Here is an 18,714-nt window from a genome sequence, read left to right on the forward strand (position 1 = left end):
ACATGTATATATTTCGAGGTTATAACAAGGTTGTTTTGAACGAAAAATCGAAATCAAATTGCTGGAGCTGTGACAAAATTGGCTAATTTGGAAAGGGATTGCAAAGTTATTTTGGGTAATAATAACACTAAAGAAATTAACACTGCTGCGTGTTAGACGTTGACTCAGTCTCCGAGAGTTTTTGAGTGCATAATTATATGCAAGAATCTTTTCTTCCAAAGATGAGGTGCGGTTGGTTCATTCTCTCGATTGAAATGTTTTCAAAAATTATGAAAGGTTTGAACGCGAATTGTAATTGTCGAGGTACAAATGAGGTTTAGAATGAAATCAAGTGGCAAACTTGAAGAATTGTTTAGTTTCATATGTTATAACCAATATTTTAATTCATTTTAATTGTCCAAAGTTAGCAGTCCAATAGTCCGATGGTTCAATGATTTATATATAATTTAATATATAATATTCGAATTAAATAATACGTATTGTGACCCGTGTACCGGTCTCGGTGTCGATCACAACTCAAAGTATATATATATTCTGGAATCAACTCCGACCCTGTATAGCCAACTCCCACCTTCACATATAGAGTGTCTACGGTTGTTCCGAAATATATATATGGATGGGTCGATATGATAAGTCGAAACCTTGCATACGTGTCCTGTTATTTAAAGTGCGTAAAAATAAATAACAGAAATTAAATGACGATAAATAAAATTGCGAGAATGTAAATTGCGATAAATTAAATGTTAATCAGTTAGCTGGGAACAGTTAGCCGGAACAGTTAGCGTGGAATCCTAACCAAATTTCAATTAGTTAATCCGTTTGTTTCTAACAAATTTTATTTTGTCCAATGCTTTCTTCGTTATGCCACTTGTTGGATTCGGATAGGTAAAAATCCAAATATGAAATTTAAATGAAAATGGTTAATCTGGGGTGAACGGATACCTTTATCGGTGATTGTAAGTAGGATAGCAAATGACCGTTAAATCAGATTCGAAAAATGTACAGTGTAACTTATTAATGTGAAATCCAATTATTCCTCGGGTACTACCCACCCGTTAAAATATTCTCATCATTAACAGTTTGTACGAAAGAAGTTATAATTACAATCTTTATGAAAATATACTTGCATATATATTTTCTTCGGATGTAATTATGAATTTAATGAGTCAATAGAATATTATACTCATTTGATTTATTGTTGGCACTTGATTACATGATCTCTAAAACATTAGAGATTACATAATTGCCATGTCGAACGAAGGTAAATGAGGTAGAACAATACGTAGAACGAAATTAATCGATGTAGAACGATATGTAGAACGAAGATCATACTCGAAGTATAAATGGTGATATTGAGGTGTGTGATGTTAATATCCGAGTTACAGATTATGATGTTGGGATTTACGACGCGGTTATGGTTTAGGGGTGATAAGGATACCGTTGACGTTGATGATGGTGATGCTGTTGATGCTGATGATGATGCTAGTACCGAAGATTGCGATGTTGATGTTTCTGGCGATACTGGTTATGCTGTCGGTGCTGCCGCTGGTGTTTGTAACCTTCGCACCAAGTTCTCCAAAGCCGTCACACGAGCGTGTAGTTCGTTAACTTCTGCTAGTACACCGGGATGATTGGCGGTCGAAGCGAGCGGATGAACAAGATTTGTGATATGGGATATTATGTAATCGTAACGAGATACTCTAGGAATAAGCGAGAAAATGATGTTTCGAATAGGTTCGCCGGTAAGTGCTTCAGGTTTATCGCCAAGGGGTAATTGGATGGATGGAAAGGATCTTCAATGTGAAATGATTTCCGGATATCGGATGATGTTCTAACTTATATAGAATATCTATATGTAATACTAAAGATTTCGTAGGCTACGAAGGATGTTACGGCATATATCAGGCAAATCTACAGATACGCCAAGATATAAATTATCAGATACGCTAAGATATGAATTTCGTCTATACACTATCGATGCACTAAATGCAGTAGAGCGTGTCTAGACTTGAGAATGATAGGCAGGCAATTTTCCTAAGGATAATAAGCAGATGATTTCCGACTAGAAATGATAAGCAAAACTTTTGACAGGCAGACACGGTCAAAGTCCAGACTCACTAATGTATCCTAACAACTACTACCAGTTAGACACACTAATGCAAGGCCTGGTTCACTAAGACCAACGCTCTGATACCATTCTGTCAAACCCCGTCCAAGACCCACTGGACGGAATCATCAACATCTGGTTACATTGCGATGATCGACTCCAAGTAATGTCCTTAAAATGAGCAAATGCACAGCGGAAGACTTAATTCGTACCTGAGAATAAGATGCTTTAAAAAGTCAACATAAAGTTGGTGAGATATATAGGTTTGATGCTAGCAGCGTTATAACTATGGACCACAAGATTTCATATATAAAAATATAATACACTCGCAAGTGTATGAAATCATTCTGCTTATGTTGAGGCCTCAGTAACCAACCTTAACAATAATATAATAAGTCATCTTCGCAAAGATGGATATGTACACTCGCAAGTGTATAAATAATCCTCGAAGTACTAAACATCCGCCCACTAGTTCTTATGTCTAGTGCAGCCTACTGGATGGGGGTGTTAAACCCGATAGATCTATCTTTAGGATTCGCGCTTACATGCTATTATAACATATAACTAAATTACCTAGCACATCAATCCGCAGAATATCATTTTTAATCACTTGTGTCCATAACGTAAATCATTTATAAAAACAGCACATGTATTCTCAGCCCAAAATATTTAGAGTTTAAAAGGGGACTATATACTCACCATACTGTATTTTGTAGTAAAAATACATATAACATCATTGAACACGTATAAGGTTGGCCTTGGATTCACGAACCTATATCAGTTATATATATTAAAACATATAATTATCATGTAATAATAATCAAACTAGTTTATATATATATTACCTATTTAATTTAGTAATTTATTTGTTATTTCAAAGGTTATATATATATTTATTTTGTATATTATTTACATAATTAGTATTTTGTTAAATCAATAATTTGTTATATGTAAATATTTATGTTAATAATAATAATAATCATAATAATACTAATAATAAAAATGATACTAATACTAATGAAAATAATAATAATTTGTATTGGTTTCAAAATAATAATAATAATATTCGTAGTCATCATAATGGTCATAATACCTATTTTAATAATAATATTAATATTAATAATATTCCTAATACTTAATAATAATACTTAGTAATAAAAATAATAATAATATTTAATTGTGTTAATAATGGTAATAATAATAATTAACTTATCCTTAATAATAATAATAGCAATAATAATAATAATAATAATTTTAATACTTATAATAATATTTATAATACTAATAACAATAAATGAAATTTTAGGTATTGGAAACTACCTTAAAAAGTGTTTCTTAAAAAGAATGTCCCGAGCAGGGCTCGAACCCGAGACCTCCCGCTCACCACTAACATACCAAACCACTCCTCCATCCATTCAATTCTGTTATAACCGAACCCCATTTTTACATAACCCGATTTATATCACGGTCCAATAAAGAATTACGGCCCAATAAAGAATTACGGCCCAATCAACTCATTAATTGTGGAATCCGATTTCAGCCATTTAAACACAAAAAAAAAAAATTGAATCGATCAGATAAACAGCTGGATCCCATCGTACAACAATCATCGACCTTTTATATCCTTATCATCGATATTTATTATTCCTATCATCATCGATCAAAATTGGAGCATATCGTTTAACAACCCAGTTATTATCATCGTCTCTTGCTTCTGTTATCAGGGTTTCATCACCAACATATCATCACGATCATATATTATCATCACCGATCTAATCCTCATCAATTGATTCCAAAATCGGTTCATTAATTAATCAAGTAGGTAATTCGATTCATTATTATTTCTCTTATTTCCTTTAATCCCTATATAGTTTCTGTAATATTATTTGATAGAACAACATTAGGAATTAAATATATTTTTGGTGATTGTAAAAGGTTTCTTTGCAGAAACAGTGGCGACAACAGATACATGTTAGATGGCTGTTTGGTTTGATTATAATTCGAAGTAGATATTAGAAGTAGAAAACATCATAGCAAGTTGTGTTTAGGAAAAGAAAGAAAGGTGTAGCAGTAGCAGGAAAAGCTGATAGAAAGTATTTGGCTTCGATTTCATAACAGAAGAAAAAATACAGTGAGAGTGAGGGAGTTAGAGAGAGGTAGCCCTGGGTTTTGATTTGATCGAATAGCAAAACAATAAAAACAACAAAGAGTGGTGATTGACGATAGTTATTGGTGGTTAACAATTGGTGGTGGTTTCGTGGACAAGAGAAAAAGGGAAAAAGAAGTGTTGTGATGAAGGTGATCATGGTGGTGTTAGATTACGATCATAAACAGATTCGAAAGAGTGGTGAAGGTGATTGTTTGTAATGGTTGTCGTAATGTTGGAGTGGTTAGAAGGTGGACTGAAAACTTAAAAGATGAATTTCTTGGTGACGGGTTTGTGTAGTTGTTCTCTTTGGTGTTCGACAAAGACAAACCCAGAAAAAGAAACATACATTAAAGCTTCAAATGATAGTTGTGAGGGTGTGATTACCGCTGGAACAATAGCATCACAGTAGCAGAGCTCGAGCTGTTTAAAAGGTGGTTGTGGGTTTCAATTTAAATGAAAGTGGTGGTTTGATCATAGTGGTAAACGATGGTGGTTCTTGAAGAAATAGATAGAGATGAGAGGGATGGATGAGAGAGAAGTGGGAGAGATGGTGGTTTGTAGTTTTAAAAAGGTGATGAATTAGAAACCGAATTTGAAGAAAAATGGTGTGATGTCTTAAAGTGATGATTTCATGTTATTATATAAAGGAGATGTATATGCCGATTCTAAATTTCCACAGATAAAAACAAGAAAGATAATACAAAACTTAAAAAAAAAATTGATTAGGATAGATAACGTATTTTGTTTGTATTACACCTTAAATTCAACATGTAACAGTTAGGCATAGAATCCAAGAATTGTAAAAGATTGATGTTGAGTTCTAACATATTCTTGTATCCGTCCATGATTTTATTTTATATATTTAAATAATATAAATATCTTACAAATAATAATATTTTTAATATAAATAATAAAGATTATGATAGTTATTAATAATAATGTTAATAATGATAACTATATTAATCTTATATCTAAACCAAATATGTTCATGTCAAGTATTATATCTAATACACATAATTGTTCGTGAATCGTCAGGCATAGTCAAAGGGTAACTGATTATCCGAAAATAGATTTCAAACTTTCTAGACTCAACATTACAAATTTTTGCTCATCGTGTCGGAATATATAAAGATTATAGTTTAAATTTGGTCGGAAATTTCCGGGTCGTTACAAAGTCAAGTTCAGAAACTTGAAGCTGAGTTCTGGGAACTCAAGGTCAAGGGTACTGACATTGAGAACTATACCAATCGTTATCTGGAGCTTTCTACTCTATGTCCTGAAATGTTTCCTACTGAAGCTAGAAGAATTGAGCGGTATATTGAAGGTCTTCCCGAGGATGTTCAAGGGAATGTTATTGCTGCTGAGAAGGTTACTTTGGATGTTGTGATTCTCATGGCACAAAATCTCATGTTGGCCAAGAGAAGAAGGGCATCGACCAATAAGCAAGTTGAAACCAAGGGTAATGATGGTAAGAGGAAGTTTGAGCCATCTCAAGGTTCGGCTCAGAATGATAATAAGAAGCCTGCGGATGGTACAAGGTCGAATTATAAGGGTACTTATCCTTTCTGTATTCGTTGTGAGAGGCATCACCCGGGGAAGTGTACTGCGGTTTGTGCGTTGTGTAAGAAAGTGGGACACGTTGCTAAGACGTGTAAGACTCCTCCGAAGGATAAGGCTATTGTTCCGGCCAAAACTCCACCTACATGCTATACTTGTGGAGAGAAGGGACACATTAGTCCGAATTTTCCTAAGAAGAAAAATAATCCCGCTACTAGAGCTAATGCTACTGCTGCGAAGGGTCGTGCGTTTGTTATTACTGCTGCTGAAGCCCGAGATGAAGATGAATTTATCACGGGTACGTATCTTGTCAATAATTTCTATGCAACTATTTTATTCGATACTGGTGCCGACAGAAGTTACGTGTCTAGTGATTTTTGTACCCTATTTGCTGAAAAACCTCAACCCTTAGAAACTAAAAGATTAGTAGAAGTAGCCAATGGAAAGGTCATGCAAGTCGATAAAATCTATAAAAACTGCAACCTAATCTTAGCCGATAAAGAATTTAAGATAGACCTTTTGCCGGTCGAGCTCGGAAGTTTTGACGTCGTAGTTGGAATGGACTGGTTACGTCCATTGAGAGCTGCCATCATGTGTTACGATAAAACCATTCATGTTCCATTAGGAAATGGAGAGACTCTTATCATCCAAGGTGAAAAGAGTGGTTCCAATCTCAATATTATCTCCTGTATTAAAACCCGCAAACACCTTATGAAAGGTTATTCAGCTATTCTAGCCCACGTTAAGATGATTGAATCGAAAGAGAAGTGTATTGAAGATGTACCAGTGGTTAAAGACTTTCCCGATGTTTTTCCCGAAGATCTTCCTGGTCTTCCACCTCCTCGACAAGTTGAATTTCAAATTGATTTAGCTCCCAGTGCTGCTCCTATTGATAAAGCACCATACCGTTTAGCACCTTCCGAAATGAAGGAACTTTCCAACCAGCTCCAAGAACTATTGGATAAAGGTTTCATTCGTCCAAGCTCGTCCTCATGGGGAGCTCCTATTCAAGGATGGTACGTTAAGGATGTGCATTGATTACCGCGAACTTAACAAGCTTACTATCAAGAACCGTTATCCGTTGCCACGTATTGATGATCTATTCGACCAACTTCAAGGGTCAATTGTTTATTCAAAGATTGATTTGAGGTCCGGATATCACCAACTTAGAGTCAAGGAATCTGATATTCCTAAGAATGCTTTTCGCACTCGTTATGGGAACTATGAATTCTGTGTCATGCCTTTTGGTTTGACCAATGCTCCTGCCATTTTCATGGATCTCATGAACCGTGTCTGCAAACCTTATCTCGATAAATTCGTCATTGTTTTCATTGATGACATTTTGATCTACTCCAAGAGTGAGAAGGAACATGAGCAACATCTGCGCGTGATTCTTGAACTCTTACGAAAGGAACAACTCTACGCTAAGTTTTCTAAGTGCGAGTTTTGGCTCAAAACCATACAATTCCTCGGACACGTTGTTGATAGTAATGGAATACATGTCGATCCAGCTAAGATTACCGCTATCCAGAACTGGGAGATACCAAAGACTGCGAAGCATATTCGTCAATTTTTGGGACTTGCCGGTTATTATCGGAGATTCATAAAGGATTTTTACCTTCTTGTCAAACCTCTTACGAAGCTAACTCAAAAAGGGAAGAAGTTTGAGTGCTCCGAAGAACAGGAATCTGCTTTCAAGATTCTGAAAGAGAAGTTGACCACATCCCCGATTCTATCTTTACCTGAAGGTACTGACGATTTTGTTGTTTACTGCAATGCTTAAAAGCAAGGCTTTGGTTGTGTTTTAATGCAACATGAAAAGGTTATTGCCTACGCATCTAGACAGTTGAAGAAACACGAGGAGAACTATACCACACACGACCTTGAGTTAGGTGCCGTGGTATTTGCATTAAAGATATGGAGACATTATCTATATGGTACCCAGTTTACGATGTACACTGACCATAAAAGTCTTCGACACATCTTTGATCAAAAACAGCTGAATATGAGGCAAAGCCGATGGCTCGAGTTATTGAACGATTATGACTGTAAGATGGAATATCATCCTGGCAAGGCAAACGTAGTTGCCGATGCCCTCAGTCGAAAAGACGATGTTAAACGTGTTCGTGCCTTAAACCTGAAAATCAAATCAAATCTTATATCACGAATCTTCGAAGCTCAACTGGAAGCTATTAAACCAACACTTATCGAAGGTGAAGGACCTATCGGTTTAGAGAACCAACTCCAAGTGAAAACTAATGGTACACGGTACTTTGGCAATAGAATTTGGGTTCCTCACTTCGGTAATCTCCTTGAACTAGTCTTGGATGAAAGCGCATAAGACTAGGTATTCTATTCATCCGGGTTCCAGTAAGATGTACCACGATGTGAAGGAATTCTACTGGTGGCCTAATATGAAAGCCGACATTGCTACTTATGTTAGTAAGTGTCTCACTTGTTTGAAAGTCAAGGCTGAACATCAAAAGCCTTCTGGTCTGTTGACACAACCCGATATTCCGCAGTGGAAGTGGGAATGTATCGCTATGGACTTTATTACTAAATTGCCCAAGACTTCTAGTGGCAATGATACTATATGGGTCATAGTAGATCGTCTTACTAAATTTGCTCATTTCTTACCGATCAAGGAGACCGAAAAGATGGAGAGATTGTCACAACTGTATATCAAAGAAATTGTCTCTCGTCATGGTGTTCCTATATCAATCATATCTGATCGCGACAGTAGATTCACTTCCAGATTCTGGAAATCCTTACAAACTGCTCTTGGAACTCAACTCGACATGAGTACTGCTTATCATTCGCAAACCGATGGTCAAAGTGAATGAACTATTCAAACATTGGAAGATATGCTTCGCGCTTGTGTTATCGACTTTGGCAAAGGCTGGGATAGACATTTGCCTTTGGTTGAATTCTCTTACAATAATAGTTACCACTCAAGTATTAAGGCTGCACCTTTTGAGGCCTTATACGGACGAAAATGTAAATCCCCACTGTGCTCGGATGAATTAGAGGACAGACAGTTAACTGGTCCTGAAATCATACACGAGACAACCGAAAAGATAGTTCAGATTAAGAAACGAATAGAAACTGCCCGCAGCCGACAAAAGAGCTATGCTAATAAAGGTCGGAAAGATTTGGAATTCCAAGTTGGTGACAAAGTCATGTTGAAAGTATCCCCTTGGAAAGGCGTCGTTCGTTTTGGTAAACGAAGCAAACTAAGTCCGCTTTTTGTTGGACCCTTCAAGATTACTGAAAGGATCGGACCCGTGGCTTATCAATTAGAATTACCTGCTGAACTTAGCAGCGTACACGACGTATTTCATGTCTCGAATCTTAAAAAGTGTCTCGCTGATGACACTCTCGTTATTCCTTTAGATGGCATTCGCATTGATGATAAAATGCACTTCATAGAGGAACCCGCAGAAGTCATGGACCGATCTGCTAAACGCTTAAAACAAAGCACCATACCTATTGTTAAGATCCGTTGGAATTCACGACGTGGCCCCGAGTATACCTTGGAACGTGAAGACCAAATGAAACAGAAATATCCCCATCTCTTCTCAACCGCTGATGCATCCGAGAAGTCTACCTAAAACTTCGGGACGAAGTTTTTATTAACGGGAAGGTACTGTAACAACCCTCACTTTTCGACTTCTAAATTACTGAATTAACCCTAGGGTTATATGTCTGACTATATGTATTAAGGGTTGTTATATACAATTAAATATTGACCGAATAGTAATTTTTAGTCAACAATGTACGCTTAAATAAATAATATATTATTAATTTATATAATTTGACATAATTTAACTAAGTATATAAACTTTGTATCACTTTTATTATTTAGTTAATGTATTATATAATTAACTATATAATAAATCCAATTATATATAAATGTAATAATATTTACAAACTTACTAAAACTATAGTTTAATAATTAAAATCATAATTATTATTAAAAATACAAAATACCGAATTATTTATTATTTTTATGCAAAATTTGTATTTATTAATTAAATAAAAAAATAAAATAAAATATTATTGACAAATATTCTTGGAAAAGCATTAAATCAATTTGTTTATTTATATAAAAAAATCCTTAAAATAAATGAAAAAATAAATAAATAAATTACTTTTTAAATTAAAAATTGTAATGGAAAAACTACTTTTATTATTTTATTTTGTGCATTATCCCATGACCTAACATTTAATACTTTTTAATTTTAAAATCCCATTAAGAATTAAAATATTTCTTTTTCTTTTAATTATTTTATTCTTTTTACCTAATTTTTTCAAGTATAAATACCCCTCATCTCTCATTCAAACAAACATCAAAATTTCTCTCATTCTCTCTTTGAAGAATTACTACTAGTAAGTATTCTTTTCTTACTTTTTATTTTTTTTTTACTTTTTACTTTTTACTTTTTTACTTTTTACTTCGGTTATTATTTTTACCGAAACATGTAAATAATGTTATAAATTATATGCAATTAAAAATAAAATAAATAACATGTATACACTATTACTAATACTAGCACCTATAACCTACTACTTATATTGTAACATAAAAACATTTTGGGATATGTATTAGAGATGTATAGATCTTCGAACTTTCTTGACGAATGGTTTCTATGAGATTCTAGGCAGAGGGTTTGGATTTCCGATTTAAAGGGTCCTATGGCTCAAGCCCCTAGATCTAAATTAGCCATTCGAAGGGAAAGGGGTGATTGGAAGCTTATCTAATACGGCAAGTATCCTAAAATGGAAAACACTAATAAAAGTAGAAACTCTCTAGTCATAGAAACTTAGTAAAATAAGAAACTTTCTAAAAATGGAAACTTTATAAAAATAGTAACTTACTAGGAATAGAAACTTAGTAAAACAAACTATAATTAAACACATACTTAAACTTAAACATGGGTAAAACACTTAACTACTCTTAAATGTCAATAGGTTGACTTTCCTGCTCACTCGTTCAACTCTTTTTTCCGAGGAATAACTCTCTCTCTACTTACTAAGGTGAATTCATAGCCCCTCTTTATTGCTAGCAAATTTACTTACTTTACTTGAGGTGAGACACATGCTGTTTTTACTTTTTACAATTTAGACACAAGTACCAAACTGTTAAACTATGCTATACCCGGCTATGTTCGACTAAGTCCCTACAATGATATTTTTAATTGCTGCTGCATGCTTAATTATTGGGGGTAGGCCTATCGGGAGTAACGTCCCCGTTACATTTGACTAAGTCTTTGTATTACTTGATAATGAAATTAAACCGACAAGGACAGACACAACTTGTCATGGGGCAAACTTGAACGTTTAGTCTAAATATCACGCATTGGCATAACTTTTTGATCCTGCGGGAGATCAACTTTACAAATTAAATCTTGTGGTCTAAAACAACGGTCAAACTTTTTGTTAAACCTATGAACTTCACTCAACCTTTTTGGTTGACACTTTAGCATGTTTTGTCTCAGGTGCTGTTTGATTCAAGCTCTTATACTTACTGCTTATGTGATGCTACTTGGACATAGGATCAAGAGATATCGCATTTATTACTTCTGCATGTGAACATTTACGTTATTGTTATTCCTGTCATTGTAACGACATTTTATTTTCCGCTGCGTACTCATTAAAGTTAAATTCATCATTTAGTATTGTTCCCGTTATTTATAATATGTTGGTATGTTTTGATATTAGTGACGTTCCTTCCAGACCCTATTGGGATGACGTTACAATATACCAATAGTACATACATCTAAAAGCTGTGTATTGTACGAGTACGAATACGAGTGTATACGAGTAGAATTGTTGATGAAACTGAACGAGGATGTAATTGTAAGTATTTTTGTTAAGTAGAAGTATTTTGATAAGTTTCTTGAAGTCTTTCAAAAGTGTATGATTACATATTAAAACACTACATGTAAATACATTTTAACTGAGTCGTTAAATCATCGTTAGTCGTTACATGTAAATGTTGTTTTGAAACCTTTAGGTTAACGATCTTGTTAAATGTTGTTAACCCATTGTTTATTATATCTAAAGAGATGTTAAATTATTACATTATCATGATATTATGATATATTAATATATATTAGTATGATATATATACAGTTAAATGTTGTTACTGTAGCGACCCGGCAAAATCGTCATTGACGGCGCCGTCTACTTAGGTCCCGTTACGTGGTCATAAGTCTTTAAAACAACGTTTGACCAAAAGTATGTCGCATTCATTTCAAAAGTAAAGATGTTTCAAGGTTTACAAAGTAGTTCGACAACTAGTTACATAACAAAGTTTAAAGTACAAGTGAAACATATGCGACACAATTTAAAAGTAGCCAAAAGACGATCCACGTATGCATGTATACTCGACATCCAAGCAAGTATCAAAAGTAATGAGCGGAAGCATGTATCACAAAACGTTCAAGGACCTGAGAAAAACATAGAAATCTGTCAACGAAAACGTTGTTGAAATCATAGGTTTAAGTAAGTAAATACAACTGAACCACAAGATTTGTAACATTGATATAATAGTAATACATTCCAAAAGTTAATATTCACGAGCACCCAATTATCAATACTTAACATTCCTTCCATAGAACCCCATCACAATAGTGTTAGAACATACACTGTTTCTCGAAAATATATTTCATTCATAAACCGTAGCGAACCGTCTGAATGAGGGTTTGTCAAACCCATATGGATCCATACAACATAAGTTCTCGCTTACACCCAGCAAGTGTAACTAATGATAATCGAATTGAGGATTTTGTTCTAAACTCGTATGTAGAATGTTTGTTTTCCTGTACTTGTGTTCACTTAGTAAAAAGAAATATTTATGTTTTCTCATCCCAATTGTAAGTTCAAAAGAGTAAAAGTGGGACTATGATCTCACCTTGAGTGCACGTATGTAAAAGTACTTCAATAAGTAAACGTGTGCAAGAACGAATGCTAGTCTTGACCTAAACAAATAGGTTTGTATCAATATCGGTAAACACGGTCGGTCAAAGTGTTCAATTAGTCCTATGGCTCGTTACGACTCGATTACAATAGCATGTGAGTCAAGTTGTCACGTTTCATGCAAGATACAAGTATAAAAGCATGTTAGAACGATTGCACAAACATTTGGTTAAGTTTGATTAAAAGTCAACTTTGGTCGGGTCAAAGTCAACGAAAAGTCAACATGTTCGGGTCGGGTCTCGAACTATTTTCCTGAGGTTTTTAATCATATATGAGCATGTTAGAGCAAGTTACATGTGAATCATAGGTCCATAGCATGGCAAACATTTTTCGTAAAATGACCAAACCAAACAGAATCTGGTAGTGTATCTGGACGGCGTCCAGATTTGCTGGACAGCGTCCAGCGTTGAAGGACTGGACGGCGTCCAATAATCTGGACGGCGTCCAGATCTGTATCCAGACCCTGTTTTGCTGCAACAAAGAAATGCAAGAAGCAAAACTCAAACAATCCAAATTTATGACCCACAAACAATCAAAACATGTATCTTATATCATCGGGAATGTATTTTGACGAGGAAAACAACTAAGCACATTTCATCAATCAATCTACCACTTACAACAACCAAAACCGCATTTAATGCTCATCATTAATTGCATCCAAGTTCATAACACTCATCTCATGATTCGGTGATCCATTTTACATAAATGATATGCCGTTTCGAAGGTAATCAAGCATACAATCCAACCAAACACTTACCAACAACAATTCATGGCATCCAATGCATCAAATATTCACGTTTAGTTCTATCAAACCTTAACCAACATCACCAAAATCAATAATCAAGTTTATGAAGTTTTCTAAAGCAACCTTCACATCAAATTGAAGCTAGTGATACTAGTAACACAATTAAAACATGAACTTTTAACATCTAACAACTTTCAAGCAACCAAATCACCAAATCAAACACACCAAAATTCAAGTTCATGCTAGTTGCTTAAAATAACGAGATCGAGCATACAAATCATATATTCATGTTAGACTTGAGCCATAGACACTAATTAACACTTCTATAAGTTAAAAACATCAAGAACACAAAATCTAGTGATTTTAGAAAGTTACCCAAATGTAATGAAATCGGTATGGAATCGAAGAGGAAGTTGCAAGGATTCCAAAAATGCAATTTGTTTTGATGGGCACTTGTTAGAACGAAAATAGATGATGAATCTTTGTATTTGGGTGTTGAGAGAAAATGGAGGAAGTAACAAAGAAGAAGGAGATGAATGAATGGACGAGAGGAGTTTGACTCCTTTGACCTAGTCACCATTTTGGCATTTTGGCAAGTTTAGTCCCTCAAGTTTCATTCGGGTGTGTGAATTACTTAAACGAGATAATTTAAAACGCGTATCAACGGGAGATGTTATAAACATATAACGGACTTTAAAATGAACTAAACGGAAAGTAAAAAGAAAAAGGTAGGATGTTACAGTTACAACGATAATCGTTACATATATGTCTCGTTTCGAAATCATTAAGTTAGTAGTCTTGTTTTTACATATGTAGTTCATAGTTAATACACTTAATGACATGTTTACTTATCATTTATCATGATTAAACATAGTATCAATATCATAATATGATTCATATGTATTTAGTAAGACGTTGTTATAACGATAATCGTTATATATACCGTTTTGAGTTTCTTAATTCAATAAACTCAATTTTATGTATATAACTCATTGTTAAAATACCTAATGACACTACAAGAAATATGATTATATAAGACCCCCATAAGTGTCCTAAAATGTGCCGTTTAAGGACCTTTCACTTGAAAGGACGCACCGAAATGGCGTCTCCTATAAGACGGTTGTATAAAGTGAAAAGGGTCCTAAAACGCAAATCATATTATGAAACCTATGTAAGAGTCTCATTAGCAACATTGATAGGATCCTTATAGATGTACATATTAGGACACTTTATTTATGGTTTAATTATCTTATAGCATTTTGAAACACACAAAAGGGTATTTAAAAAGTATTTATAGGACACTCCATATAAGAAAAGTGTTATCTTAGGACACCCGTAAGGGTCCTAAAATGTGCTTTCTTGGGACCTTTCACTTGAAAGAACCCTCTGAAGGGTGGCCCTATCTAAGGTCGTCATATTAACGAAAAATGGTCCTAAAACTCATATATGATTATAAGACCTATGTTTGAATCATATATGAAATAAAACATAATTATATTTCAATAAAGTAATCTCGAAACATAACATCATTAAACATAAAAAAATTCATAAATAATCCAACATATAAAGACTTCGAATAACATTTAACAAGATTGTAAAATCAACGACAAGCACCGCATAACGTCTTGGGTCGTCATTTATCTTTATCAATCATTCGAATCTTAGTCTTCAGAATCAATACCGTTGGTTATGTCCTGACACATAAATAACATACATACAGATTATATATAATCTGTAGTCAACATAAATTAACAGCAAGAAATCCTATATGGTAAAACTAAGAAATCCTATATGGGTCATGGTTTATCATGAGTCAATCTGGGTCATGGTTTAAGAAATCCTATATAAACCTATTGCAACACCATTTAATCATCATCTATTTGACCCACATCAACAACGATTTCACACTTGTACTACTACATAAAATTCATACCATAACATATTAACTTCCATAGCACAATACACTTATTGTAACCGCTACCCTCGGTGACCTGGAGATGATCAATTATAATATCCTGGGTAGATTAAAAGAAAACCCGGGAACACATATAAAAATATATAAGTATTTTGCTTTGGAACTCTAGATAACAAAATTGCCTCATTGTTCCAATTAATAGATTTAATAAATTCAGTAAAAATGTGTACATGACGATGATGATATGTGCAAAATATGTGTGCAGTAGAAGAGCTATGATTTTAAACTTGCAAACTAATTTCTCCAGCGGAACCTTTAAATATATAAATACTTACATCAGTTTGATTTAGTATGATTTACAACATGATACAATTTGACCTATAACCTTTACACTTCCACCAACACATAAAGCATAACAGATTTTGAAAGAAAATTATTATTATTAACTTGTATAATAATAAGGAATTGAAACGAATCTTACCTGTTGATGTCAGCATTAACAGATGTTTTCAATCCACATACTACAATTTGTTGTTGTTTGATCTTGAATAAAGTGGTAAGTCTACAACCTCAGCCATCTGTTAACGATGCAGCAAAACATATCACATAAGCTACAATAACATACAACTCAACGCATAAACATCACCATCTACCTAAGAAGTATTACCAATCAAAAAGCCAACAAAACCAACTTCTCTTCTTCTTTTTACCTTTTTATCTTTTTTTACTTAACATAAATAATGTTAATAACACAAATATTGCATAGCTAAAGACATAGGGTACATGAAATCCGAAAGAGGGGATAATAACACAAATACTGCAACCAACAATCTCAAACATAAAAAAGAAACACAAATATTGCAACCTAAAGATGTAGGTTACCTGAAATCTGAAAGAGAGTATAATAACACAGATATTGCAGTCGACAACCTGAAACATGAAAAAATAAAAAGTCTTTACAACACCTGACAATAACAACATAGAAACATTAAAATGTAGCATAAAATAAAACAAATGAAGAATGGCATGGTAAAACAAACTTTGTGGTTAAACAAATAAACAAAAAACATAAATCACATTTTTACACACAATTGCAGGTAATAAGCTGCCAGGTATTGATGTTTAACATGTTATAGAATGACTGACCATTTTCATTGCAGTAATAAGCAGTGGCAATAAAGGAGTTCGTGTAAATTAGATCAAGTAAAGTGATATGCACAACACAATATCACTTGATCAATGCACATAACTTTGGTGTTGTAGAGATCACAACCCTATTGACAAACATGTACTGCAAAATTTGTAGCGCACAATACCCAAATGCCAAGAATCTTCCATCATCTTTACAGTTATAACTAGTGATCATCTTCATCTATGCCAGGACAATTAGCCAAAAGTGCCTCTGGTGATTCATACTGGGAAACAACATTTATAAAATTTTAAGAAATTGAGAAAAAAAAGTAAATCAAGAGGCAAAAATCATGATCCTGCTAATAATCCTATCAGACCATTTTACCAAAAAATTCAGTAGTCAAAAAAAGGAACATGGGTTGGAATTTGTATGATTCATAGATCATAGAAACATCTTAAACATCAAAGCGTAATATGGTGACATACCTTACATCCGCAAAAGAGACAGTAGTAAAAATTGTCCCTCAGATTCATCAAAAGTTCATGCAAATCCTGCATTCAAAAGCCACAGTCAACTTCTTAAATATCCTACGCTAATGCATTGCAATAATAACAATCCGTTTTGATAGCCAATAAACACTGATATGTTATCAGACTAAGTGTTACTTCTTTATATGATTAACAAAATCCTGAAACAAATACCCAACAATGCTAAATTCTTGCTTCCACTCCCAGCACACCTTTATTACTTAAACACTAATTATATCCTAACTAATGTTGTAAGTTGAGGTTAAATCATAACCATTACACATAGGATAACACCCATATCCATCATGTACCCATGTAAGTTCAACTTACAAGAGAAAAAAAAAAGATAGATCACTTGGGCAACCCTGACTCGCCTCTCCTAAATCACACACAATGCTTTACCAACTTTGCATCTCTTTGACCAAAAAAACCCACACATTCGGTTTAAAACAAATATAACACTAACCAAGTCTTTATATGTGTGTACAGAGATTTGAAACCTAGAAACAATCACAAATCCTCTCAACATGAAACAAATTATCTTGTCCTTATTCTTATATCTTTTATATAAAATATAAATATAAACTTATCACTGAATATTATAAAGAATATAAACTAATTATACCAGATTCAAAAACAAAAAAAAATCATCAAAGAAATATAGCCACAATGAAAGTGTGATACGAAATTCATCTTTCTTTTTGAACAATTTTAAAACTAATAGTATCACGTATATTTTTTGTAAATTAAATAGCATCACAACCACAATATAAGTTAAACAAAAAAGTTATGACACTAGCCTTCGTTCAAGAACAAAAAAAAAACCCTAACTTTCAGATTTCATATTTTAGCCAAATCAACAATCAATTAGAAGAATTTTACAATAGAGATTAGTTTCTAGTGAAATAGAATCGAAACAAACCTAACATCAAAGTAACTAGCTGGTGCAAATCGAATCACATGCGTGACTGCGTCAGTGGTTCTGCAAGAAAAAAAAGAAAAAAAAAAGATTAACTTCACCTGAATGAGAAAATATTTAGATAACAATAATAGCAATTGAAAATTGGAATGGTTCAAGAGGGGTATAGAAGAGAGAAATAGCCTTATTGTGGAGGGAAGGTGAAGTTACAGATGGAATGGAAGAGGGAAGGAGGGAAGTAGGAAATTGTTGAAAATTTTAGAATATTTTGAGCTCTAGTTGACATACGGACTTAGGAGTATATAATTTTATATTATTAATATTATGTGCCATTGCAAAAATATATATATAAAATAGGAATTTAGGACACTGTGTAAATGTATCTCAAAATAGGGCTCAATTTCTAAGTGTCCTATTAAAACTTAGGATAAAATGACCATAAAAATTCATGTGTCATATTAAATAGCTTTTTACGACACCACTGTAAAACCGTATAGTTCTTTAAGACACAATTGAAAAAGCGTAAAGTTTTTTAGGACATCACTTTATAAGCGTATAGGTTTTTAGGACATCTTATAGCTTATTAGGACACCTAATTATAAGCGTATTTCATACTGGGACCTCAGATATTTAACCGTCCCAATAAATGGCTCGTTAGGACCCTAATTTACGAGGGTCCTAG

At 33.7% G+C, this 18,714-nt stretch overlaps 1 long non-coding RNA gene across 1 annotated transcript; it reads right to left on the reverse strand.

Annotated features, from left to right (window-relative positions):
• Positions 1-16,469: 16,469 nt before the first annotated feature.
• Positions 16,470-18,311, reverse strand: LOC139860603 (uncharacterized). Its single transcript, XR_011763234.1, has 4 exons — positions 18,216-18,311; positions 18,036-18,095; positions 17,072-17,137; positions 16,470-16,869 (listed from the first exon to the last, which is right to left on the reverse strand). It is a non-coding gene; the product is annotated as an uncharacterized lncRNA (long non-coding RNA).
• Between the last annotated feature and the right edge of the window lie 403 nt (positions 18,312-18,714).

The sequence above is a fragment of the Rutidosis leptorrhynchoides genome, chromosome 7 (genome assembly GCF_046630445.1).
Source record: "Rutidosis leptorrhynchoides isolate AG116_Rl617_1_P2 chromosome 7, CSIRO_AGI_Rlap_v1, whole genome shotgun sequence".
Taxonomy (NCBI): Eukaryota; Viridiplantae; Streptophyta; class Magnoliopsida; order Asterales; family Asteraceae; genus Rutidosis; species Rutidosis leptorrhynchoides.